Here is a 27,409-nt window from a genome sequence, read left to right on the forward strand (position 1 = left end):
TATAGCTTCTTTCCATTTGATCCAATCTGATCGTTGAGTGCACTCATAAATAGACGTGGGTTCATGATCCTCATTCAAATCCATAAGTTCAAGTGCTACCTTGTATGCAAATATATCATCAATGTCGACATTCTTTCTGTTCCATTGTATCCCAGACAAGACATAGTTTATTAAGATCTCATTATTATCAGGACCTTCAGTACCTTGAATCTTGGCGTCCCAAGAATCAGTATTAGATACATCAGGGCCGGCCGCATATAAGGGTTTATGATCGGCCGCAATCGCTATTAGGGTTTTGGGATCGGCCGCGGCTACGACTCGGGATTTTGGTTCGGCCGCGATCGTGTCTAGGGTTTTAATAACCTCGGTTTCATTATCTGCACCTTTCTTAGTTTTCCAAGGGTTCTTATCTTTGGATCCTATTGGTCTACCACGTTTCAAACGTTGTCTAGACTCTGTAGCAACTTGATTGTGTCCCTCTTGAACATCAATATGAATTGGTGCATTAGCAGCTGGTATATATGACTTAGTCACTCTTTTCGGGTCAGCAAAGGAATCTGGCAATTGATTAGCTAGCTTTTGTAAATGTATAATCTTTTGGAATTCTAAATCACATTCCTGAGTCCGAGGATCTTGCCAAGATAAGGATGTTTGATTCCATGTAATCTTTTTTTTTTACCAGATTATTGCTATCTCCCCCTAATGTTGGATGTTCGGATTCATCAAAGTGATAATCCGCATACCTGGCCTTAAATAAATCACCCGTAGTTGGCTCATGGTATTTTATAATTGTGGGAGAATCATATCCAACATATATCCCCATCCTCCTTTGAGGTCCCATCTGTGTTCTCTGTGGTGGAGCAATTGGTACATAGACGGCACAACCAAATGTCTTAAGATGGGATATGTCTGGCTCATGACCCGTAAGCAAATGTGATGGGGAATATTTATGTTCACTAGATGGTCTAATACGAATCAGTTCGGCCGCGTGCAAGACTGCGTGTCCCCAGGCTGTGGCCGGAAGCTTAGACCTCATAAGCAATGGTCTAGCTATTAGCTGAATTCGTTTTATGAATGATTCGGCCAAGCCGTTCTGTGTATGTACATGTGCCACGGAGTGTTTCACACTTACCCCCATGGACATACAGTAATCATTAAACGCTTCGGACGTGAACTCACCAGCATTATCAAGACGTATAGTCATGATGCTTTAGAGACTTTTATATCAAAAACTTTCATTCATTAAGTTATAATAAGAAAACAAGTTCAAAGCAATATCAAAACATAAAAAACATAAAGCAAAGAACACAAAAACATAGATGGTCGAAATCATCTTTGCTCTTTTTAAACAATCAGAAGTTTCATAATCCATGATATCATCTTTTTCATGATTGAAATCTTCTTCACCATCTTGATATGTCATATGAACTTGAGGATTTTTCCCTTTCAAACTCTCTTGGTAGAGGTCAACGAGATGTTTGGGAGTCCTACATGTCTCAGCCCAATGATTATCCATACCACATCTATGGCACACATATTTGGTTGAGTTTTGTGGCTTGAAAGATGTACCACGGCCTCGTCCATGTCCACGGCCTCCATAGGAGCCACGGCCATATGAGTTGTCTTGGCCTCGACCAAACGAGTTTCGGTCTCGACCACCACGTCCATGCCATTTTTCACGACCACGGTTGTGTTGGCTATCACTCTGGACATGGTTCGACTCTTTCTTAGCCTCTACGGTCGCATGTGCCTCAGGTAATGAGTTTGATCCAGGAGGTCTCAATTCACTGTTCCTCATCAACATCTCATTGTTTTGCTCCACAATAAACAAGAGATCAGATTAGCATAAGTAGAGAAGCCCTTCTCACGGTACTGTTGTTGTAACAACACATTGCTTGTGTGGAAGGTGGAAAAGGTTTTCTCAAGCATATCCTTATCCGTTATATCTTCACCACACAGTTTCAATTTTGAAACTATTTTAAACAGGGCCGAGTTATACTCGTCCACGGACTTGAAGTCCTGGATTCTGAGATTCCTCCAATCATACATAGCCTTTGGTAATAACACCGTTCTCTGGTGATCATATCTCGTTTTCAACTCTGTCCAAAGGTCTAGAGGATTCTCAATAGTCAAATACTGATCTTTGAGACTCTCAATAAGATGATGGCGTATAATTAATATCGCACTGTATCTATCTTTCTCACTTGCATTATTGCCCTCGGTAATACATTCACCGAGTGCCTTGGATTTTAATATGATCTTAGTATCAAGTGCCCATTGCAAATAATTATCTCCAGAGAGATTTGGGGCAGCAAAATTCAAGTTGTTGATTTACGACATCTGAAATCATATATTCATTCTTTAAGATTATAGTGTTCAATGTTCTCTATAAGATGCAATCAAAACAATCAGATGAGGTCACACGACCAAACGGATATGATGCATGATAAGCCGCACGGCCAAGATAAGGATGATCAACCTTAGCAAACGTTTTCTATATGATCTTAATGCAATCGGTTATTCATCCTAGCAAGAACGATTCTAAGTGATCATGGAAACTTGAAACCTCATAAGTAATCAAGCAATGCATCAATGGGTTAATTTACTATCAACCTTATGATCATATTCAATCAATTAATACAATTAGGGTTTCAATATGAACAAGCCGGTCATGTTAAGTATTTAAACAAGATGAGAACAACTTAAACCTAGGCGATTTCTTTAACCTTAATTCATTCAATTGGATCATCAATTCAAAACAACCAAATTCAAGAATGAGTTTAATCAATCCTAGCAATCAGTTCTATGTGATTATAATCAGATTCAAAACATTTAATCACATAAACAATCAAATCAATTTCGATTTCAAATTTGGGTTTGCATGGTATGCATGCGGCTAGGCTTTAGGGAATTAGGGTTTCGATTTTGATCTTAGATCATTGGGGGTTTTGAGATTCAAAACCATTAAGGTTTTGGACTTTAATTGATCAAACAATCAATCTCGATTAGGGTTTGGGGTATCGAACTTATGATTATGAGCTTTGATTTACTCATTGGGGTTTTGATCTATTACCCTATGGTTTTGATTTCAACATTAGATCATACTATTAGGGTTTGTAGTTTTTATGGTTTCGATTCTTATCAAACAATCAAATTCGATTATGGGTTCTCTTTAAGGTTTTGAATTACCTTAACCTCAAGTAGGGTTGAATGGACCACCAAAGAGATGAACAGCGAGCTGGAACTGATCGGAATGCGGGCTGTCCAACGTGCTGATCGGGTCGCGAGCTGTCCACGAGCTGTCTGAGATCGTCTTGTTTGCGAGCTGAGGTTGAACAAGCCGAGATCGTCTGAGCTAGGATCAGGAACGCCTTGAGCTGAAGCTGATCGGGAACGGATTGCAAACAAGGATCGGGATGTAAGGTTTCGCGATCAAAATTAGGATGGTTCGCCGGTAAAGATGTTCGCCGATTAGGGTTAGGGTTTTAGGCGGTTTGTTTTAGCTTAGGGATTTAGATTCTATCGTGCTGATAACGTGTTGTGAAACTAGAGGATATAATCTATGTTTCTGTATTATTCATAAACATAAGGAGCCCTTTATATAAAGGGAATTACACCGTCATAGAATAAGGGGAAGACTAAAGAAAGGAAATATAAATATGGAAAGAGTACAAATCATAATCTAATAAGGAGAAGACAAGATGTTGATTCTCTCTCTCTCTCCTCACGGTCGACTCTCTCTCTCTCTCTTTAGCATTGAGGCGGTTATGAACCGGGCCGGTTATGAACCGGGCCGGTTATGAACATCCACAATATGATTTATAACATGATTGTTTGTTTAATCAAATATTAAAACTAGACGGTGTATTTTTATCATCATGGATCATGTTACCCTAATAGTATAAGAAACTAAGCAATTGAAGTTAACAGACGTTTAGAAAAAAAGTTACCATTTGGTCGGCTAAAACCATCTTGAATATTATTTTAGAATTTATTTTTTTACGTGTGTCTCGCTTACGTTAATTCTTACGATGATTAGTTACAGAGGTACCCTTAATGAATTAAATATTATATTTAATAATTATTTTTATTATGAAAATATTTAATAATTTATGCCAGTTAAATTTTTAATTTTATTTTCTTTTTTTATATATTTCCAAATAAAATATATAATAAAAACTATAATATTATTTGAGAAGTCAGTTTCTTACGTGTGTGCTCACGTTAATTCTTACGATGGTTAATTATAGAGATACCTTTAATAAATTAAAATATTATATCTAAGAATAATGTTATTAAAAAAATATTTAATAGTTTATGCAATTAAATTTTTAATTTTAGTTTCCTTTTTTATACTTACAAATAAAATATATATAATAAAAAGGAAATATTCATATAAATAAAACCAAAGATTATATTTACAAAAAAGGAAAGAAAACATATTTACATGGATCAAAGTCTTTGGTCGATAAACTTAACATGTATCACAACTACTTTATTATTAAATAGGTATTGGCCCGGGTTACATCCGGGGTTTTTGTTTAATTTTTAATCTTGTTTATATAATTTTGTATGTATATTTTGGCATATAAGTATTATAAGTTGCTATTAAAATAGCTGGTAGACAATTTAAAATTGTTTTAAATTATTCATTTCTTTTTGTCTTACAAAATTGAATTTTAATTTTGTTATTGAAAATTACATATAAGATAATGAGCAAAATGAACAGAAAACAAGTTAAATTAATTTTAGTTAGATTGGTTGAACTGTAAAACATGTTTCAGTTCATTGATCCCAACGTGAAGATTAGGACTAGTGATTTGAACGATGCGTGGATGGTTGCGAAAAACAAAGCATGATCTAAGCTCTTTCTCGAGACTCTTCAAGAAATCCATTAGAGATGATTTCTCAGCGCAGAAACGGTATTTGGAATCTCTCATGATAGATACGTAACCGAAACCACCTGGCCCAAGAAAAGAGACAAACTCTAGTGAAGAAGAGCCGTCAACGACAACATTGTTGTCTTCTTCTGTACTCATCGTCTTGTTCGACATACTGTTTCTGAAATTAGAACCTATGCTTCAAAGTGCATCCTAATTTATAAGAAGAAGAAGCTAACTAACTGAAGTCAACCGGCGCGTCTAGCTCTGGTGGTAAAGGGCTCACAGTTGTGAGTACCGCCACCTGGGTTTGATTACCCGCCACTGCGGATTTCACATTCGGGCCGCACCGACACAGATTAGTCTTTTGAACCTAGGAAGCCGTTGGAAAAACTGTCTATAATCAAAAAAAAAAAAAAAAAAAAAAAACTAACTGAAGCCGGTTGTTCACTATTTTATTTTCCTTTTCCTTTTGTTTTCGTGTTTAATTTCCTTTTTTCCGAAACAGAATCTTTAATTTCCTTTTTTAAAGTAATAAACTTGTAAACCGAAATAAACCGGCTCGATAAATTAACTTTTGTTCAATTGGCCTTCGGTTTATTTTACTCACAAAATCAACAACACCTCCTCCTTGAATTATTTAGGGTCTTTATCTGAATCTCTCTTGCTACCTATTCAATTTCTATGCTTCTCTTCGATGCATTTGGATCATTATCTTTTTCATGTTTGGGTGCTTGTTTAGTATCGATTGACTCGCAGTTGAGTTGAATTTTCACATCTGCGCCAGGTCTACGTAACTGCAAAACACAGTTGATTCCTGAAGATAAAATAGAACAGACTACAGCCTGATAATATTACTATCTCAGTTAAACTTGTACCAGAATCAGAACGGTTAGATCATAGCTCCATTACAATACAGCCAAAGAGTATAAATGAAGAAAATCGTATAAATGAAAAGAGTGTACCCGAACTGAAGATAGACAACCAAGATCATAGTAACCTGTCACTTTAGATGATCAACCCATTCATTTGAATTGTCATCTTCTATTTGTAAATCATACGAAATATGATATGACTTGTTCTGAACAATAATTAGATTAAAAGGTTTTCTATCATTTAAAAAAAAAAATTTGCTAATATTGATGCATGTGTTTAATCGATAAGATTCAATGAATTCAACTTAACAAAAACATCAAAACAATGTCAATCCAGTGTTTACAAAATGTTAGAGACTAAATGAATGATTAAATAAATGTTTACATATATACTTAAATCAACTTTTTGTCAGCATTTAAATCAACTAATCGATCTATGTAGCTATTTAAGCTGTTACAATAAGCTTCAACAGTTTTTTGAATACATTTTTAAAAGGGATGCAACGCAAAGACAATAACGATATTGTAAAGAGTAAAAGAAAATTAGATACGCCAAAGTTGTTGATCAAATCAATGATGTTGGTAGAGTTGTTGATCAAGCCAATGTTGTTGAGCTGCCAACATTCATATCGAAATATAAAGAGAATGAAAGAATAGTCTACTCAAGGACATAAATTAGATTTGAATTTCATGTGTTCTTAGTGTGTTTATACATTAAATATTGAATATTATTTGTTATTTTGAATCTCGATATTCTATTTTGTTTTGGAATTAGTATTTTTGATCTTTCCATGATGTAAAATAAATAACAAATAAAAAAATCAAATTTTAATATAATGAAAAGCAAAAAAAAAATTCAAATTTTCTTATAATATGAAAAAAGTGAAAATTTCTATATGAAAACATAAAGTGAAAAATATGAGAAAATGAAAGTGAAAAAGTATGAAAAATATGAAAAATTAAAAGTGGAATTACATATGGAATGGTCAGTTTGAATTTTACAACACGTCTTTTATTGAATGCGCAACATTTATCTATTGTGAAATTTTCATTAAGTCTTCAAATTTATTAGTTTAATAACAAACAACAAATCAACCAAAAAGTATGAATGTTGGTGGTTAAGTTCAATTTAATTATACCTAGCAATAAAGAGTTGACCAAAATCACAAATCATCGTCTCTCTCATTTGCCGCTTAAAAAGAAAAAAATCTCTATGTACGATTTTAGTGTTTTCTCTCCTTCGACATGTAAGTAAACCTTGTTTTCCAGATTACTTGTTGAAATCAAAGATCCTCTAAAAGTTCTATGCTAATTAAGGTTTCTAAACTTAGTAAATATAACAAGTTCAAGTTTAAAGTTTTGTGGAATACGTTCGGTTAGATGATTTGTTTTTTTTTTTTTTTTGAGATTTGGTTGAATGTATTTTGTAGATCCATGAATACTCTCTTGTAATTAAGTTGGAATGTGTTGGGATTATCATACTTGCCCACTTCCATATGGTTATCGATTCTCTGATTTTAAAAAATTTCTTAGTTGGTATTTAAAAACCATAAACTCCAACTAAAAATAGATGCACCGGAGTTGGTTATCAAAGCAATGTTGATGGGTCAAGAACACCCATTTTGAAATCTTCTTCTCATAACCAGTGATTTCCATTTCTTCTCTTCCATCCAACAATTACAAGATGATTTTGGGTATAATTTGATGGTGACAAAGTGTAGGGATACACATCCAAATTTTCCCTATACACTGATTTGGATGATATTGTGGAAGATGCATGAATATCGGTTACAAATGATTTCAGAATTGGAAACTGTGTAGGTAAAAGAAATTGTCACGTGCCTTTGAATGAGCTCTTAGTGGACTAATTATTTATGTTAGGTGGACTAATTAATTATGTTAGGTGAAAAATGGTACTTGCATTGTATCATAAAATTTATTACTTTTTACACTTTTATAAAAATAATAAGTTTTCTATAAATAAATAAGTTTTCTTGAGTTGGGTTAAATATATTTCTTTCATCCATCGATAATCCCCTTTACGTTGGACTGTACAGGGATTACCAAACTTTCTCACTTCCAAATGATTATCCATTCTCCAAATTTAAAAAATTTCTTACTTAGCGTTTCAAAACTAGAAATTCCAATTATGTTTTTGCTACTAATTAATAAGTTGTTTCTTATGGGAGACGTAAATGAGCTGATGGATCTAGATGCACACATGCCTCTCAAAGAATAAGGTTTCATCATTGTGCTGCTAGCAACAGAGATCCATGCAATATCTATATTGATAGGAAAAGAAAAACAGATGCACCATAGTTTTCTATCAAATCAATGTTGTTGGTTGCCAACATCCATATCAAGTCTCCCTCTCATAAAATGTAATCTTCATTTCTTTTTTTTCTTACAATATTTACGAGATGATCTTGGATATAATGTGATGTTAGCGAAGCGTAGGAATAGACTTAAAGAAGATTCTACAAGAGGGATTATATTTGAATACCCGGGAGAGGATCCATCCGTGGGTTGCACCTCCCACCCAGAGGTTACGTCTGTGTCTTTAATAGACCAGGGTTTAATCTTTTTGTTTACAAAAAAAATGAATATAAATAGAAGAATTAAAGAAAATTCTACAAGAGGGGAAAAAGATCAACTTTGACTTCCATGCGGTTTTGAGGTGTTTAGACATTGAATATTAAATAATGTTCTATCATTGAAACCTATGTATTCGCTTTTGTTTTAAAATTGGTATTCAGATATGTTATTCATATGTTCTATGTTCAAATAGGTATTCAAGTATTTTGTTTAGGATGAAAAAATATTTTTTTTTACTCAAGGAAGACAAAAGTGATTCAAAGATTAATTTTAAAATTCTATATAAATAAAGTATTTATAATACACATTTGAATATTTCTACATTAATGTAACAGGTTACACAAAGTACTAATAAAATATGCATAATAAATTAATGCACTCATAGACAATTGGGTGTTTTGCTTAGTGTTAGTAAAAAGATAGAAAAATTGCCTCAAACAAAATGTTTTGTAGTTGTTATATCTCATCTAAACCTAAATACTATTTACAAGAACATGTTTGCAGACCAAAAACAGCTCGTCTTTGTCAACTTTTTAAACCTCGATTATGGACTAGTAATTGCTTTAGTCTTGGTTCAAGTTTCTATTTGGACTAATGATTGCTTTATCAAATAAAAACATCAAAATTTTATTATAATGAAAAAAAAAACTTATATAGATTTCCTTCTTTTTTTTTTGTCATCAACTTATACATACTCATACTGACTCTGTAAACAACATCGGGAGATCTGCATCCATGTGAACAACGAAATACCGTTGCGTCCTTGCACTGCGTGCTAGGCTATCCGCCTTGGTATTTTGCGTTCTTGGTACATAGATGATCTCTGATCGGAGGAAACTTTCTTTCAGAGTTTTTAAATCTTCCAAATAACTTGTAAAAGCTAGCAATTCTTCTGGTTCTGAAACCATCTTCACCAATTGAGAACAATCTGTTGCAAACGTGACCTAAAACTGATGTAAGTTCCTCATACATTCCATTGCCCAGATTAGTGCTTCCATCTCTGCGTGGAGAGGAGAGAGACTAGCTCTAACATTTCTCGCCCCCATCAACCCATCAAATCCTACTAGCGTATTATACCAACCTTGTCCGGAAAAAGTATCATTCTCTTTCCAAGAACCATCTGTGAAACACCATCTTCCTGGAATCGCCGGAAGTATCCTAACCTCCACATTTTGTGCTGTCCTCTGGTCGTTCAATATATGTGCCTCAGCCCAAAGTGTTGATTCTGTTTCTGCCAACTTAAGAGTTTCCCTAGGATCAATGTCCAGGTTGCTAAAGACTTTATTATTCATTCATTTCCAAATGTACCATAATATCCAAGCAAACTGATGATCATTCATCTGAGGAAAGACTCTCCAAAAAAGATGATCCATGTTTGTGAAGAGAGAAGATGTTGGGAAAATATATGGGTTTGATGGTATCTTCGAGAGAGCTCAACCCTGAAGTGCTGGAGGACATTCGAAAAACACATGGTTTATTGATTCCTCAGAGGCTCCACATCTTGCACAACATATGTCCCCTTGTATTCCTCTTGCCTGCAGATTCTTCTTGACTGCTATACATCTGGTCACCAATTGCCATAGAAAATGTTTTAACTTTGGTGGACACCTAATTTTCCAACAGAACGCCTTTAATACATCGACTGTAGGTCCAAGGAGTAATGGTGGTCTTTCTTTGTCTAGATAAACTCATTCTTTCTGATATCCAGATTTAACTGTATATTTCCCATTTTTTGTAAAATGTCATCCCTCCCTGTCTATCATCTAAGTTCTGCTCAATGGTATACTTTCTATAATTTTCACATCCTGTGGATCCACCAAATCTCTAATTGCCTGCAAGTTCCAAGTTTGCGAAGTGGTATTAATAAGGGAATCCACTGTAAGGTCTGGGTACAAATTGTGTTAATTTTTATTGGCTGGTCTCGGGTGAGTGGTTGGGAGCCATGGATCGTTCCATACAGAAATAAAGGATCCTGATCCCACCCTTTTGATTAGTCATTTGCTTACCAGAGATATAGCAGATACTATACTCCGCCAGCCATATGACGGAGAATATGAACGGATCGGTTCCAGGGGTGAGGCATTCCTATAGTATCGACCTTTGAAGACTCGAGAAAATAAAGTATTTGGCTTCTCTATCAGCCGCCACAACTGCTTAGCAAGCATCGCTGTGTTGAAATAAGTGATATCTTTAAACCCCAAACCTCCTTCATCCTTATCGACACATATTTTGTTCCATGATTTCCAGTGCATACTTCTTGTGCTTCCCCCTGGGCTCCACCAGAATTGTGCTACCGCACTCGTTAGTTTTTTAACGGTTGCCTTAGGAAAACGATAACAAGACATCACGTGATTTGGTAATGCCGTAACCACTAATTTAATGATCACTTCCCTTCCTCCCTTTGTGAAAAACCTAAAAGTCCACCCGTTGACTCTGTTATTTAGTCGGTCCTGTACAAAGCTAAAAACTTGTATCTTGGAACCTCCGAGATTTTCTGGTAAACCTAAGTAAGATCTCATTCCTCCTTCTGGATACCCAAAATATCCCTTAACTCCTGTCTGGTTGATTCTTCAATTTTGTGGCCAAATTGGATGGACGACTTATCAAAATTTATAAGCTGACCTGATACTGTCTCGTAATCCTTTAAAATCCAGAGAATGGTTTGGTACTCCTCTTTCTGAGCTTTACAAAAGAAGAGGCTATCGTCCGCAAATAACAAATGAGATATCGCTGGACATGCTCGAGCTAGCTTCATTCCCGTTAGTTATTGCCCTCTTTCTGTCTTTTTTATGTTTACAATTAAAGCCTCTGTAAAGAGAATGAATAAATAAGGAGATAAATGATCCCTTTAACGTAAGCCTCGATGTGGAACAATGAGACCACGTGGTTGACCATTTAGTAGAACCCGATATTGAACCGATGATATATATAGATTTTCTAAAAGTATGAAAACATAAAAGTTACAATTCCCAGAGACTGATAATAAAACACCTAGTTTTAATATAGTTTTGATATTCAATACATATATTAATTGAAATACAAATTGATTTTGCATCTTTTGCTTTACATATAAATTAATTTTCAGTATTAAAATTTTACAAAGTTTACATTTTTAAAGTTGTAAATTTAAAGGCATCCTATATTTATTCTGTTGTCATTTCATCTAGGTGTTTCCTATAACTATGTTTGTATAATATTCTCTTTTAAACAATCATATCTCTGTTTACTAAAAATAAAATTAGCAAACTTCAATTCAACATATGGTTATTTTTCTTATTTATTATATTTTTCTTTGCATTTTATTAATATTAAATATTTTCATATACATATACATATTTGTTATCTTTTTTAATTTCTTCTCTGGATTATATGAGAGAGAGACGAATGGGGTTAATCAAATATGAGTGTATTTTAACACAAGTAAAATACACTACAAATAATATCACTGATTCACAGTTGCAAAATGAGTTGCCTTATCTCTCTCTCACTTTTCTAAGAAATCTGAAGTTAAGGCCAATTCTTTTCATGCACACACAACTGGTCCGGATATGGAAGCGGTGATGTTTGAGGCTTCATGTATCGTCCCTGCAAGTATTTAAGACATTCAGCTCACATAAGAAGAAGTAATAACAATTGAACACTGCTTAGAGCAGCAATCTATCTCTAATCTCTCATTGTGTAAAGTGACAAAGGTCTTGGCTATGGCTGATCAGCTGCATTGTCTTCTGAAGTTAGAAAAGTGTCTGTCACATTGGTTACAGTTTCAGCTTCTGCTGGTACACACAAGAAGGCTGAGTCGTGTTCATCCACAAACAACAAGCAAAAATCTGAGAATGACACCTTCAACTTAACACACGTATTAAATATGGTTTTAAGATACCTATTGCACACTACCATAAAATGTTTCCAGCACGTCATCGCCTAGAAGCAACTCTTGAGTTTTCTTCTGCAGATGATATTTCCTTGGGACCTGTTGATGCAGGAGTTTGGTAAGGTTGGTGGTAGCACCAATATTCCGGGGGCCTAGGCGAAAAAAAAATATTTGTAAAAAATAAAAAAAATTGAGGACCCAATTATAATAAATTAAAAGATTGGAGGCCTATTTGTTAATGATTATTTGCTGATTTTTTCGAAAAAAATGGGGGTCCCTAGGCGGTCGTTTCATCCCGATCCCTCAAGACCGCCCCTGGCACCAATACAGACATATAAACACAGATGCATTCCCCAAAGCAGGCTGCATTGAGTCTCTCTTCTCCAAGACACATTCCATAATTTCAAGCTTTTCTACAGCTGGGCTAAAGACACAGACACTGCATGTTACCTTTTCTTCTCCCACAAACAAACAAAACCATTGTAAAATAAAAACATTTTTCTTTATCTTTGTTTTGGAACTTCATTTCCTTAAACACTCTGCAAAAGTGTTTAACTGGCGAATAAGCATCATTCAGAAGGATGACTACAACAAAATATTTGAGTTTTAAAATGCAGACTCATACTTGCACAATACTAACTGCTCTCTGACCGCTTAGAGTTCCAGCTCTTAACTCGAAACCTGAGCTTCAGTACGTAGCTCTCTGATAAGGTGAAAGTAGAAGTCTCTTAAACCCCAAATCTCTAGCGGAAAAGGTAGGACGTTTGATGATGGTGCTCTTCTTGCATTCCACCAATCCATTGGTTAACAGAACCAGGGTAGGGTCGTTACACATACATGATCAACTAACAATAATAGACGTTTGGTCTAAGATGGCTTATGTAATGATAGCTAACCTTTGACACTCTATTATCCAAAAACATAACAATCACTTTTCTCACCGACATACAAAAACAAACTCAAAGCAACAGAGAATCAAATGAAAACAATCCCATCCATAGATAGAAGAGGTTGAATAAAGGTTCAGTCTGAGACGGTTTTCAAGACAGTTAAACAAAAAAAACAAACTGCAGGCAAATTCCAAAAGGGGAGTTTGGCAAAACTAGGAGATCTTTTTGTTCTTCAGCCACTTCTGTTCCAAATAATCGCTCACCAGAAGCTGAACATTGCAACCAGATAACTTGCTGTAGAGTTCCAAAATCTCCTGGACAAGTTTCGAAATTTCACGGTTTCCTAGCTGCGTAGGATCATTCTCTTCAACATAGACCTCCATCTCCTTCAAACACGGAAAGTAGTCCAAGAAATGCTTTATCATCGCCATCTCTTTCATCGTCCCTCTAAACCCTTGAATCTCCAGCTCTTTCACTTGACAAACTGTGAGTGAAAGCCCTTTTCCCTCCCGCGAAACGCAGTCACAAGCATCCCCGCACTCATCTGTCACATGGTGCACCAGACCCTAAAAGAGTACCAACAAGACCATAAGATAAAGATTCAAAGTATAAAGTATGAATCTATGTTTGGCATACCTCAATGGCTAGAATTTCTAAATGTGGACAGTTCCTAAGAAGAGCTGGCATTGCTTGCCATCCTCGATCCTTGTCACTCTTAATAGATAATGATTTGAGGTTGTTGAAAACTCACATAGAAAGCACCTGAAAGCAAGACAAAACAAACCATTTTGGAATTACATATGTTTCAAAACCTAATCATATACATTCCAAGAGAACTGACCTCAAGAGTATCAGGAAGCAAGTCAAGATTCGGAACATTCCGTATGCCATGAAAGAGTTTCCACACATTACTATACCCGAGAGCATCTTCCTCGTCAAACCAAGCATGATCTGGATCTCTAAGTCGCTTGAGTTGGTCTTCGCTTAAGCAGAAGATGATTCTAGCATCAAACAACTTTTCTATATTAAACACGGGAAAGTCCGATGCAACGAAACCATAGTAGACCAAGTGAAGGAGACTCGGCGTATCAAACGATAAGGCGCTTAAACAGTCGTTCAGCTTTATCGTTAGCGTCTTGACGCTTGCGCTTTTGACAGTGACATTGACATACATATCTTTCCACATAACCTCAACCAGTTGCAATTCCTCAAGGGAAGGAAGAGCGCGAAGCAGAGTCTCAAACTCGATGGGACAAACAGGAACCGAGTCGAGAACCAGAGTCTTAAGCAACGGTAAAGAAACGCGATCAGCAGCCAAGGCTATGTTACTCCCACAGTCAATTCTCAGACTAACTAGCGTGCTGCACTCGAAGCATTTCGGAGAGAGCTGGTAATAATTATCATCTTCATCTTCATCTTCGTCATAATCCAGAATAATTGCTAGATCAAGATCCGAGACGCCGCGCGCCAACGCACTGCTAATCCAACTATCTAGACGAGCTGTGTCGACCAAGGTGAGACACTTGAGGGAGAATTTCTTCAGCGGAGAGTTGCCTTGCAAAGACATAACTCTGTCGACGAAGTTCATGAAGCTCTGTATGATCTCTCTTGCCTGTCCCGCTTGCCCTCTTCCGGGTGAAGGAACGCAGAGTCGTCAAAGGTGAGATAAGGGAGAAAGGCGAGAAGGTTGCCCCACCTCTTGGCGAGAATCGATGTCAAAGCAGCCTCCTTTGTGGTAAGGAAAGAGAGTATGTGGCAAAGAACCTCGTCTGGGAGATTGCTAACACGATCCATTTAAATAGACAAAAAGGTCAAAGCTTGCAGGACTTCACTGACATACAAACAGAGAACCAAGGTTTAATCATATATTCAGGTAACAAGCTGACTAAATCTAATATAGAGGGAAACCCAATCAAGTCAAAGGAGGAAACTTTGAATCAAGAAACCCTAAGAAGAGAATAGAATCAGTAGTAGTAGCAGAAGAGATGATTAAAGCTAAGGGCATCTACCTGTTCACAAAATTTAATCCAACAACCAAGTTTAGAGATTTTCAGTGTATACATCCACTGAGGGGTGAGAGCAACTGAGATTTGAAAGTGTTAAATCCCTCGTTTTTTTTTACTTTCTTACAAGCGGAGATATGAAGAAAAAGCAAAAACACAATGGATTTTGATATTATACATCCACTGAGGGGTGAGATCAACTGAGATTTGAAAGTGTCAATATTTTTTTTTGGTTATATCAATGGTTTACTTTTTAAATGTCACCGGTTTAAATTGATGGTTCACCTTAAAATGTTAACCGGTTTAAATCGATTGGTTTTCTTCTATTGAATCTGATGGTTCACCTTAATATAGAATCTCAATTGTATGATCTCAAATGATAAGAATATCTCTCTTATTAATCTCTTAAGGTAAATCACTCAAAACCTGAAGCTCTTTCACACAATCATAAAACTCATAAGCTATATATACAACACATTGGTATCTTCTTATATAGAGATTAGATTACTCCTAAACTCTTAACATATTTCATATTTCCTTTTCCTAATCCTTTTACTAAATTATAACTCGGTAGGATTAGGTCTTTAACTTATATCTCAAGTTTCCTTTTCTTTCAAGCTTAATCCAACATTCTCCCCCTTAAGCTTGAAATCCATTTTCAACAAATCTTCATCAATACCTCTTATCTCCTTGAGCTTCAATTTCCCGAATGCTTTCATCACAATATCGCTTCTCTGTTCACTCTCGGTTGTATGCCGATGTAACTTTTGAAGCCATATAGGTTGTTCCATAGCTTCAGTCCCTGCCATGTCTTCAGCTTCACATGACGGTAACACAACAGTCTCTTGTTTGCCTGAGCCCCACGTAATTGAACTTTCACCATCATGAAAGATATGTTCTGCCACGCTCTTGCCATCATCCGAGTCAATTCTATGACCTCTAACAATATCTCCAACAATTGGTATCTCAGCAGTTGCACATATCTTCATTGCAGTTTCACGAAACTCTTCGAATATTTGCATATCTCGTCTTATCATCCTCACACAGAAAGATAGCTCCGGTCTGGTCATCAAGTAGCCGACATTCCTCATGTATCTTGTAGCATTGTTGTTCTTTTCAATTTCAGACCTTGATAGCTTCAACCCATATTCCATCAGTGTATGTATCATAATGTAATTCTCCATTCCATTCTCTTCCAGATCAGACATGTCGAATTTCAACGCTATCTCCGTGATAAAGTCTTCAGCGAACTTCTCCTCTGTTTCTGTGACAAACAGATCATTCTCGCAAACTGTAACAAATCTGAGACAGCTATTCACGATTTTCCTATAAACCGATGACGTTTTGGAACCTTGTTTAAACCGCAGCTCAAGAATCACTTGATTTCATTTGTTGCTCCAAGCTCTCGTTGCATGTCCTAAACCATACGTCACGTTTCTTCCTTTTACTTTGAATCGTTTGGTCTTGTATGGCCACTGTAGACCACTCTTCTTTACTCCATACAGAAGATCCACTAAACTCCATGTCTCGTGTTATATAATGGAATGTGTTTCATTTCTCATAAGCTAGTATCAATGTCTTTAATTCACTTCCCTCTTGAAAGTTTCTTGGCTTATTATTTAAACTTAATAATAGCAACACATAATCTTCAAAGCTTTTATGTTTGTAGCTTTGTCTTCGTAGCCCTCTCAATGTCATCTCATCATCTGCCATTTTCTCCTTATCACCAAGAAACAGAGCATTATACGACGTCGTCGTCGCAGCCTTGCTTCCGTTGTTTGAAGCTACACTGAATATTACTCTCATGAATAATTCTTCAGCGACCACTTGCCACCTCGAAAGAATCTTGTTGCCCACGTCTTGTTCTAACGTTTTGGTGACGGTGAAAATTGTTACCGTTTTGGGAACAGGAACAAGATTGATCTTCCATGCTAGAAATATCCCAAAACTCGCTCCACCAGATCCTCTAATCGCCCAAAACATATCTTCACCCACAGAAGCTATGTCGAGTAATTTACCATTGGCATCAACCATCTTTGCGTCTAACACGTTATCTCCACCAAGACCGTATTTCCTCATCATTGAACTGTGCGCACCACTTGTTATATGCCCACATATGCCTAAGCTCGTGCATAAACCGGCTGGAACGCCATAGACTCTGCTCTTCTCTGTTTCTGTGTCAACGAGCTCCCGCTGTACCATTGATTTATTCGTCTCGAGATTTATGTATCCAAACCTTGTGTTCTCTCTACTTGAGTCACTCTCCATCGCCAAAGATAGACATATAGGTTTATATACTCCCATACAAACTTTGTATGACCGTTTCTTCGATCTTATAGCTCTGACCAATAGTTTGATGTCACAATCATGCATGGTTAGATATTCATCTTTCAATCTCACATCACATCCTGATTCCGTTACTTGTCCGAGACTGATTATGCTGCTCTTCAAGTCTGGAGTGAAATAGACATCGGCCATAGTTCTTATCTCTCCATTCTGGTCAATAAGCTCGATTGACCCTTTCCCTTTGATGTTGATACGCGAGTCATCACCAAACTTGATTTTTCCTGTAATAGACTTGTCGATTTTTGCAAAGTACCGTCGATTTCCAGTCATGTGATTAGTGGCTCCATTATCAAGATACCACATATTATCTTCTCCATTAGACTCGTACTTCCTTGGCATCACTTTTCCTTCATTAAGATAGACCTCTTCAGGCATCATAAGCTCGTCTGCTTCTTGAGTGTCAGCTTTATCTTGCTCTTGTGTCTCTTGTAGCTTGAGGAGTCGGTCTGGACAGGTAGAGGCGTAATAACCCATCTTATCGCATCGAAAACATGTTACTCTCGACGTATCTGTTCCTCCATTATAGTAGCCTCGACCTCTGCCCTTGTAGTAACGTCCTCCTCTTCCTCGATATCCTTTATAGTAATCATGGTAATTGCGAGCGGATTGCTGTTCTGTATTGGAGTACATAAGCTTGCTTCGGTCCTCTTGATTATTATCTTCTTCTTCTTGAACCCGTTCTTCATAAGCCTTTAAACGTCCCACAATATCTTCAAAACTCGTGTTCTTAAGATCAAGGACTTACTCAAGGGATGCTACAATGTGTATATATTTATTGCGAGGGAGGCTCACTTTTTGACAAGTTTTGATTCTTTAATCTCTTCTCCTAAGGCAAAGGATTTTGATAAAATTTCAGATAGCTTGCCGGAGAATTCATCGATTTTCTCGGTGTCCTTCATCTTCAATCTATCAAATTCTGCCATTAAGGTTTGCAGTCTAGCTTCTTTTACTCTCTCCGCACCAACATGTCTAGCTTTGATAGCATCCCAAACTTTTTTTGATGTATCTAACTCTCCGACTTGTAGTACTAAGGCCTCGGGTATTGCTTGAAACAACAGAGAAATAGCCATGTCTTTTTTGTCATCCTCTTCCGTTGCCGTCACTATAATACTCCACACCATATGAAATTTAAGCATGTTCTTCATTCTAATGGCCCATACAGTGTAGTTCGTCGAGTTTAACATCGGACACTTGATATAAGATCGCTCTCCTACCTTTGTCTTCATCGTAGCAAGTTCGTCTCCCATTGCTCGGGTCTGACATTAGGTTTTAAAGATCTTTTGATGAACAGTATTCATTGTGAACAGTACCCGTTGGTGAACAGTGCTTCGTCGATGAACAGTGTCCTGATATGAACAGTGATCTTGAGAACCTAAAGCTCTGATACCAAATATAGAATCTCAATTGTATGATCTCAAATAATAAGAATATCTCTCTTATTAATCTCTTAAAGAAAATCACTCAAAACCTTAAGCTCTTTCACACAATCATAAAACTCATAAGCTATACCACACATTGGTATCTTCTTATATAGAGATTAGATTAATCCTAAACTATTAACATATTTTATATTTCCTTTTTCTAATCCTTTTACTAAACCATAATTCGGTAGGATTAGGTCTTTAACTATTGGAGTATGGTTTCTATAAAGATTAGGAAATCATACAACTAGATTTTAGATAAGGTTTTATCTTGTTTTCCTAGATAGCTTTGGTTTTAAGTTTTCCTATTGTCAAAATACTTTACTTGGTATAAATACCAAGCTTCATTCTTAATAATATTCAAGTTTACTTTGATCCCAAACTATAATTTGTCATGGTATCAGAGCTCAAACAAAACTAAAAAACATCTTAAACATCCTCATCATCTTGTTGTTCTTGCAAAAATCGCAAAAACAACATATCTCTTTCAAAAATTCTTGTGTCTCGAACTTCTTGATACACAAAACATCCATTCAAAACATCAACTAATCTCTCATCTTCAACAATGGCGATCAATCCTGCAACAACCGAAATCAAATACAAGACAATCTCACGATATGACTTATCATCGAATGACAATCCCGGTGCGGTTATCTCACAACCGCTCCTCAACGGATTGAATTACGATGAATGGGCTATAAACTTTCGTATGACACTTAGCTCACGAAAGAAGTATGGCTTTCTTGACGGCAGTCTCACAAAACCGATAGCCGATTCAACCTACCTTGAAGATTGGACGGCAAACAATCATCTCATCGTGGATTGAATAAAACAAACCATTGAACCAAAGATCAGATCATCTATTTCAACTCGGGAGATCGCGAAAGACTTATGGGACATAATCAGAAAGCGATATTCTGTCAAAAGTGGAGCACGACTTCAACAACTACGAAACGCGTTAGCAAACTGCAAAAAGAACGGATCTCCAGTTGATGAATACTTTGGCCGTTTGACAAAAATATGGGACGGAATCGCTGACTTTATGAACTCGAAGCAATGCAGCTGTGGCAAGTGCGAATGTGACTTAAACTCAGCACGGGACCAAGAAACAGAGATGCTGCGGGTTCATGATTTTCTATCAGGATTGGATGATGCTACTCATGGAGTCATTCGTTCTCAAATCTGCGCAATCTCACATCTTCCTGATCTTGATAGTGTTTATCAAACCGTCTCACAGAATGAGATAATCCGTTCAACCATAACTCCAGAAAATCCTGTAATGGGGTTTGCTTCTCAAACAAGACCGCAATCTACAAAGCCTACCTCATCCCGACCTACAAACAAAGATCCTACACAACAATGTACTGTCTGTGGTCGGACAGGATATGAAGCTTCAGGTTGTTTCACAGTTATTGGCTATCCAGACTGGTTGGAAGGAAGTCAAAAACCTAGGGTTCCTAACCGGCCAGCAACGAAACAGTCTGAACCAGTAAAAAGCGTTACACCAAAGGCAAACACGGCTACTGTTGCTAAGCCAACTACCACCGCAGAGCTTCAGGCTAACGTCACCATTACTGATGCGGATCGACAAGGTCTGAGTGGAATCACCGATGAACAATGGGACACTGTTCAAAAACTGATCAACAAAGGAACAACCAATGAGCATCTAAAGGGTAAGGATAATGAAAGTGTATGGATCCTAGACACAGGAGCCACACATCATATGACAGGTCATCTTGGTACAATGGAGAATACACGCGATATCCCACACATACCAGTTCTATTGCCGGCGGGTTCTGAAGCAATGGCTTCTAAACAAAGAACCGTCAAGCTTTCTTCAACGTTACACATTCAGAATGTGTACTATGTGGCGGGCTTTCACATAAATCTCATCTCCTTTGGACAACTTGTTACAGATAATTTATTGGTTGGACAAGTTACTGATAAACTTATGATATTACAAGACCATACCTCGAGGATGCTGATTGGAGCGGGTGAAAGAGAGGGAGAGGGGTTGTACCGGTTCCGGGGGATTGAGTCGATGGCGTCACTTCACACTAATGTTCTCGAAGACACAATTCTATGGCATCGACGTCTTGGACATCCATCTTCTCGAATTACGGGCATGATCTCTACATCGGAAAGTTCATCTTCTAGACATAATAAACATCTTCTCAAGAAATGTGATATCTGTTTTAGATCTAAGCAAACTCGAGATAGTTTTCCCAATAGTCTTAATAAAGCAAAAGAGATTTTTGATTTAATACACTGTGATCTTTGGGGTCCATATCGAACCACAACAATATGTGGTTCACGCTACTTCCTTACGATTATCGATGATCACTCACGAGCCGTGAGTTTGTATATTCTTCCAGACAAGACCATGGTCTCCCAACAGCTCAAAGATTTCCTGGCTTTTACCGAGAGTCGATTCTCTAAGAAAGTCAAATCTTTGCGGAGTGACAACGGAACAGAATTCTTGTCTCTTACGCAATTCTTTAAAGAACAAGGAGTCATTCATGAAACCTCATGTGTATACACACCTCAACAGAACGGGAGAGCTGAATGCAAGCATCGCCATATTCTGAACGTTGCTAGACCCTTGCGTTTTCAAGCGAACCTACCGATCAAGTTTTGGGGAAAATGCGTGTTAACAGCTGCTCACCTGATCAATCACACACCATCACCAATTCTTGAACAGAAGACTCCTTTTGAATTACTCCACGGCCATCCTCCAATAATGTCACACTTACGTGTACTAGGATGTCTTGCATACGCCCACAACAAGAATACTAAAGGTGACAAGTTTGCTTCTCGCAGCCGACAGTGTATTCTTCTAGGGTATCCATCGGGCACTAAGGGCTGGAAGTTGTTTGATTTGGAGCAAGAATATGTGTTCATCTCAAGAGACGTAGACTTCAAGGAAGATGTTTTTCCATATCTTGAGACAAACTCATCTCCGAAAATAGATGATATGTCTCACGAATTATTACCTCCTTCAACATTGTCCGACAATGAAGATAGTCCAAGACAGTCACCGGTCGTCGGCACATCACCATCCACTTCAGTATATCTGAAATTTCAGAAACAGAGCATGACGGAAACTCTGTTTCCGGAACTGAGCATCATGAACCAGGCCAAGAAGCGAGCCAAGAAGCCTTGGGACGCGCCATAGAACACGCAAACCATCGACTCGTTACCGCGACTTCGTCATCAACTCTGTTACTGCAATCCGCTCTACTCCCTCTCTCCCGTCTTCCATTCCAATGCCATCCTCAGGTTCGTAGTATCCTTTATCAGATTATTTATCTTATGAACTTATATCTTCTAAGCATTGCAGCTACATCATCGCCTTGTCGACCAACATTGAACAGAAGTACTTTAAACAAGCCATGAAAGACAAATTGTGGCGTGATGCCATGAAAGCTGAGATCGAAGCCGGCTGGCTCACCCATGGATCAGAATCATACATTAGGCCGTGCTCGAGGGGATTTCTTGCCTGATCCTGAACGTTATCGGAGACTTGTTGGGCGTCTCATCTATCTCCTTGCAACACGACCAGATCTTGCTTATTCTGTTCACATCATATCTCAATTTATGCAAAAACCTAGAGAAGAACATTGGCTTCCAGCTGTTAAAGCTGTCCGTTATTTTAAAGGCACCATTGGTAAAGGGGTTCTTTTCCACGCTAACACTACGCTTCACATAACTGGTTGGTGTGATGCTGATTGGGGAGCATGTTCGGTCACGCGTCGTTCACTAACCGGCTGGATTATACAGTTCGGGACTTCTCCTATATGTTGGAAAACGAAGAAACAGGATGATGTATCACTCTCATCCACTGAAGCGGAGTTCCGTCCAATGAAAGCTACCACTAAAGAGCTCATTTGGATCAACGGGCTTCTATATGAACTCGGTCTTCCGCATGATGGACCAATGACCATATGTTGCGATAATAAATTGGCTCTACACATTAGTGTAAATCCGGTTCTTCATGAGCAAACAAAACACATGGGCATCATTTGTCAGTTTGTTCGAGATGAAATCGTTAAAGGGGTGATCCATACAACTCATGTATCGAGTCATGATCAACTTGCCGATATTCTTACAAAAGCACTAGGCAGAAAAGAGTTTGATGCATTTCTTCTCAAGTTAGGCATTAACAATATTTATCCTTAACTTGAAGGGGGGTATTGGAGTATGATTTCTATAAAGATTAGGAAATCATACAACTAGATTTTAGATAAGGATTTATCTTGTTTTCCTAGATAGCTTTGGTTTTATGTTTTCCTATTGTCAAAATACTTTACTTGGTATAAATACCAAGCTTTATTCTTAATAATATTCAAGTTTACTTTGATCCCAAACTATAATTTTTCATTAACTTATATCTCAAGTTTCCTTTTTTTTCAAGCTTAATCCAACAATCAGTAGTAGTAGCAGAAGAGATGATTAAAGTTAAGGGCATCTACCTGTTCACAAAATTTTAATCCAAAAACCAAGTTTAGAGATTTTCAGTGTATACGTCCAGTGAGAGGTGAGAGCAACTGAGATTTGAAAGTGTTAAATCGCTCGTTTTTTTTTTTACTTTCTTGCAAGCGGAGATATGAAGAAAAAGCAAAAACACAATGGATTTTGATATTGAAGACAAGAAGAAGACTCGGGTCTAGTGTCAATATTTTTTTGGAAAAAAGTTTGCCATCTACACAAGGTTTACTATAATATGGTGAAAACCATCTAGAGTACAAGAATGTGTCAAAACCTACATGATGTTTATGTTAATGCATGCCACATATATGAAGTAACAATTAATATGGTGACAACATCATAAAAATCAAATTTTAAACCAAAAACCCTACCCAGCCTATGTAATAACCCTACCCATCGTATGTAATAATCCGAAATCTAATTAGGGTTTGTCTAATTTGGGAATTTTTCTAAGAGAAGCAGAGAAACAGATAAGAAGAGATGGATTGAGAGATCGAGAGAACGAGAGAGAAAGAGAGAGAGAAAGCGACGGAGTGAGAGATCGAGAGAACGAGAGAGAAAGCGACGGAGTGAGAGACCGTGAGAGAGAGATATCGAGAGAAAGAGAATGACAAAGATTTGAGGAATCACGATGAGGTAAATTATTGGATTTGTTTTCTATTTTCAATTTTTTTTTTTGGTTAGTTTCTGATTATGCTGTCATCAACTTGTGATTTCTTTGATGTCAGTGATTCTATATCAGTGAAAATTAATTGTTTTTATTCGGAAGTATTCAAGCTTGAAGATGATGGAGAGTTGGATTTTGTGGATGGTAATTTTGAGCAGTTTGAGGTTGACGGTATAGGAGTCTTTGAAGGTGCAACGAAGGAGATGGTTCAGAAAGGTATCACGGGGAAGATGTGGTACAAGTTACCTTATAAAGACATTTCGGAGAAGACGCCTTTGTTTGATAATAACAAAGCACATTGCCTTGAATTGCCTTGCCCCATCGCTTATCGTTGTTTCCTCTACCCAGTTTCATCTCTCTTTCTCCGTTTAGATTTCTCTGTTACAAATCAATTTTTCTCTTATGAACCATAAAGTTTTCGATTCCTAGAGAAGAACGTTTACTTCAGTCGAACATGGGTGGATATAAAGGTCGGGTCGGGTTTGATTTAATCGGTTTAAATTTGATTTTTTGATAATCACGAATTGACCCCATTATCTTTTGTTAAAATCAATTTAATCCATTTATGATGTTGTTACCATATCACTACAAGAAAACAGAAGCCTAACGAGGAAATTTAACGAGGAAAAACAATCCTCGTAAATTTACGTCGATTTTACGAAAAACTTACGTGGAAAAATAGTGTCATCGTTATTTCCTCGTAAAGTAACGACAAAAGCATTTCGTCGTAAAATCGATGTAAATTGACGTGTCTTTTACGAGGAAATAATATTTCCTCGTAAATACGACGTAAACTTCGCGTGTTATTTACGAGGAAATAATTTACGTATATTTAGCGAGGCAATTTTGAATCCACCAACTTTGTAGGCGTTACACGTTTTTTTTCCCACCTAATTAATTTTCGTCGTAAATTCATAGGAAAATTACAATTACCAGATTCGAAATTTCCTATAAATATGGATGTTTGAACATCATTTTAAACACACCAACAACAAAAAACGTGAAAGAAAAAAAAAATGGTTGGCTCCGGGACTATTTACGAGTTGCGGAAGTGGATGTATATGCATAGAGATGCTAACGGGAGAGTGACGAAAGAATACCTTGCGGGGCTGGAGACATTTATGCATCAAACAGATTCAACACCGCTTGCCCAAGAAAGTGGTAAGATGTTCTGTCCCTGTCGGAAATGCAACAATTCGAAACTGGCAAACCGTGAAAATGTTTGGAAGCATTTAATAAATAGAGGTTTCACGCCAAATTACTATATCTGGTTTCAACATGGAGAAGATTTTAATTATGATCAGAACGAAGGTAGTAGTAGTAATAGCAATTTTCAGGAAAAAGAACCGGTTGATCATCATGTGCATAATGAACATAGTTACCATCAGGAGGAGATGGTAGATTATGATAGGGTTCATGATATGGTAGCTGATGCATTTGTAGCTCATGATGAAGATAAAGAACCTAATATAGATGCAAAAAAGTTTTACGAAATGTTAAACGCGGCGAATCAACCACTTTACAGTGGTTGTAGAGAAGGTCTCTCTAAATTGTCGTTGGTTGCTAGAATGATGAATATTAAAACTGATCACAATCTACCTGAAAATTGCATGAACGAATGAGCGGACTTGTTTAAAGAGTATTTTCCGGAAGACAATGTGTCTGCTGATTCTTATTACGAGATTCAGAAACTGGTTTATAGTCTTAGGTTGCCTTCGGAGATGATAGATGTTTGCATCGACAACTGCATGATCTATTGGGGAGATGATGAGAAGCTAGAAGAATGTCAATTCTGCAAGAAGCCACGATTCAAGCCGCAAGGACGGGGACGTAATAGGGTACCGTACCAAAGGATGTGGTACCTACCAATTACAGACAGATTGTATCAATCAGAGCAGACTGCTGGAAAGATGAGATGGCATGCTGAGCATACTCAGACGGATGGTGAGATGACTCATCCATCAGATGCAAGAGCCTGGAAACATTTCAACAAAGTACATCCGGATTTCACTAGAAATAGCCGGAATGTGTATCTCGGACTATGCATAGATGGATTTAGTCCGTTCGGAATGTCAGGGAGACAATATTCATTGTGGCCAGTCTTTCTTACACCATACAATTCATTGTGGCCAGTCTTTCTTACACCATACAACCTGCTACCGGAGATGTGCATGCAACGGGAGTTGCTATTCTTGACCATATTAATACCTGGTCCGAACCATCCAAAAAGGTCCCTGGATGTTTTCCTACAACCACTGATAAAAGAGTTGAAGGATTAGTGGTCAACAGGGGTGAGGACGTATGACTGTTCAACGAAGACGAATTTTACGATGCGAGCGATGCTTTTGTGGACCATAAGTGATTTTCTTGCCTATGAGATGTTGTCTGGATGAACTACACATGGGAGATTAGCTTGTCCATATTGTAATGGAACGACAGATGCGTTTCAACTGAAGAATGGTAGGAAGACAAGTTGGTTTGATTGTCACCGTCGATTTCTTTCCATTGGCCATCCTTACCGAAGAAACAAGAATTTGTTTAGGCACAAAAAGATTGTGAGAGACACTCCTCCTCCATATCTAACTGGAGAACAAATTGAAGCGCAAATCGACTACTACGGAGCTAACGAAACAGTTCGTTGGGGTGGTAATTGGCATGTCCCTCGTAATATGCCTGATTCTTACGGTGTTCATCACAACTGGCACAAGAAGAGTATATTTTGGGAGTTGCCATATTGGAAGGATCTTCTTCTGCGCCACAACCTCGATGTGATGCATATAGAGAAGAATTTCTTTGAGAACATCATGAATACAATATTGAATGTCCCAGGGAAGACAAAAGACAACATAAAATCGAGGTTGGACTTGCCGTATATTTGCTCAAGAAGCGAGTTACATATTAAAAGCAATGGACAAGTTCCCGTTCCGATATTCAGATTATCTTCAAAAAAAAAGTCGGTGTTGTTTAACTGGGTGGCATCAGAAGTGAAGTTCCCCGATGGGTATGTTTCGAATCTCTCTAGATGTGTTGAAAAGGGTCAAAAGTTCTCCGGGATGAAGAGTCATGATTGTCATGTCTTTATGCAACGACTACTGCCCTTTGCATTTACGGAGCTACTTCCAACAAACGTACATGAAGCACTTGCAGGTATGTAGTGTATTATATCACAATAATTTTATAACGGTCTAATTTGCAAAATAATATATGACTAACAATATGTTTAATTTTTTTGGAATATAAAAGGCATTGGAGCATTTTTCAGGGATCTGAGCACACGCACTCTTAAAGAAGAAGTTGTGGAACAGCTTCAGGAGAACATTCCCATCTTATTGTGCAACTTGGAGAAGATATTTCCTCCCGGATTTTTTGACGT

The 27,409-nt window shown here is 37.3% G+C and overlaps 1 pseudogene; it reads right to left on the bottom strand.

The window, feature by feature from the left end:
* Window positions 1-13,103: 13,103 nt before the first annotated feature.
* Window positions 13,104-17,082, bottom strand: LOC106416677 (annotated as a pseudogene).
* Window positions 17,083-27,409: the final 10,327 nt, after the last annotated feature.

This window comes from Brassica napus, chromosome C1, assembly GCF_020379485.1.
Source record: "Brassica napus cultivar Da-Ae chromosome C1, Da-Ae, whole genome shotgun sequence".
Lineage (NCBI taxonomy): Eukaryota > Viridiplantae > Streptophyta > Magnoliopsida > Brassicales > Brassicaceae > Brassica > Brassica napus.